General features: G+C 35.9%; 1 pseudogene; it reads right to left on the minus strand.

The window, feature by feature from the left end:
- The window catches only part of LOC107706798 (N-acetylglucosamine-6-sulfatase-like), a 14032-nt pseudogene that overhangs the window by 11256 nt on the left and 1659 nt on the right, over nt 1-1117 (minus strand).

The raw sequence follows: 1117 nt of genomic DNA on the forward strand, positions 1-1117 counted from the left end.
TATAATTTTGGGTAAAATGTGACCTGGACATGTTTTAGTGAACAACTGGAGATTTTTTGCATTGCAACATTATTTTTTTATGACAATTAAGCACGTTTTCGTCAACCAGTTGTCATTACTATAATGCAAAAAAATATATAAAATATATATTATATTTAAATAGTGAAGTATTTATATATGATTGCATTTGTTGTACTACTGCAGATAAAAAAAAAAGTATTGTATTGAATCATGGTAATCAGAAAACACAAAAAATATTCTATTCTATTCTATTCTTGAATTTGAGGTAACCAGGACAGGAAAGTAACTGAAAAGGAACATAAACATTAGCAGTATTTCAAACTTCTCAAACCTGTAGGAATGTTGTTGGCTTAGAACACTTCAGACATTTGAAAGATTGCAAATATTTAAACACGTTGTGCAGAGCTTCTGATATCATTGTACGCAAATTTCAAAAAATTAACACCATGCAAATAGGTCAGTGATAGTGCATAGAGCACCAGGCGGGTCAAAAGCTGACCTGATTCAGGTATTTCCCGCCATAGAAGGTCTGGTAGCTCATCTTATTGAGGTAAACCTGAAAGGCAAAGGGCTCGGCCTCCTTCTGCCACGCCGTGCTGCTGCAGTTGCCAGAAATTGAGTTATTTCGGACCAAATGATTGTGTGGATATTTACCAGTGATGATGCTGCTGCGACTGGGACAGCACAGAGGGGTGGCAGTGAACTAAACACAACAGGAAAGGAGACTTGTGATATTTGGGAAACTTGTGATATTTGGTCAGAATCATTAAGGTCTTTGGTTTATGGCTGAGCACTCACAGCATTGGAGAAAGTTACACCAGCATCACCGATCAGTTCTTTGGTCTTCTTCATAGGCGTCTGTGGATTAAAAAAAACACTAAATGAGATGGCTATAGTGTCAGTATGATGCATCATCTGTAACAACTGCAATGTCAACAGGATGTATGATTTCACACACTCATTTGTGCCTAATGACTTGTTCCTGAACTTGATTCTTAAAACAACAGCTCAACAGCTTCAATATGACTTTAACTGTACAATAAATGCTACCATGTATACCATGTATAAATACTTTTGAATTTAAATAATGCATTTT

This window comes from Sinocyclocheilus rhinocerous, unplaced genomic scaffold, assembly GCF_001515625.1.
Source record: "Sinocyclocheilus rhinocerous isolate Xijiao unplaced genomic scaffold, SAMN03320098_v1.1 scaffold864, whole genome shotgun sequence".
In the NCBI taxonomy this organism is placed as follows: domain Eukaryota; kingdom Metazoa; phylum Chordata; class Actinopteri; order Cypriniformes; family Cyprinidae; genus Sinocyclocheilus; species Sinocyclocheilus rhinocerous.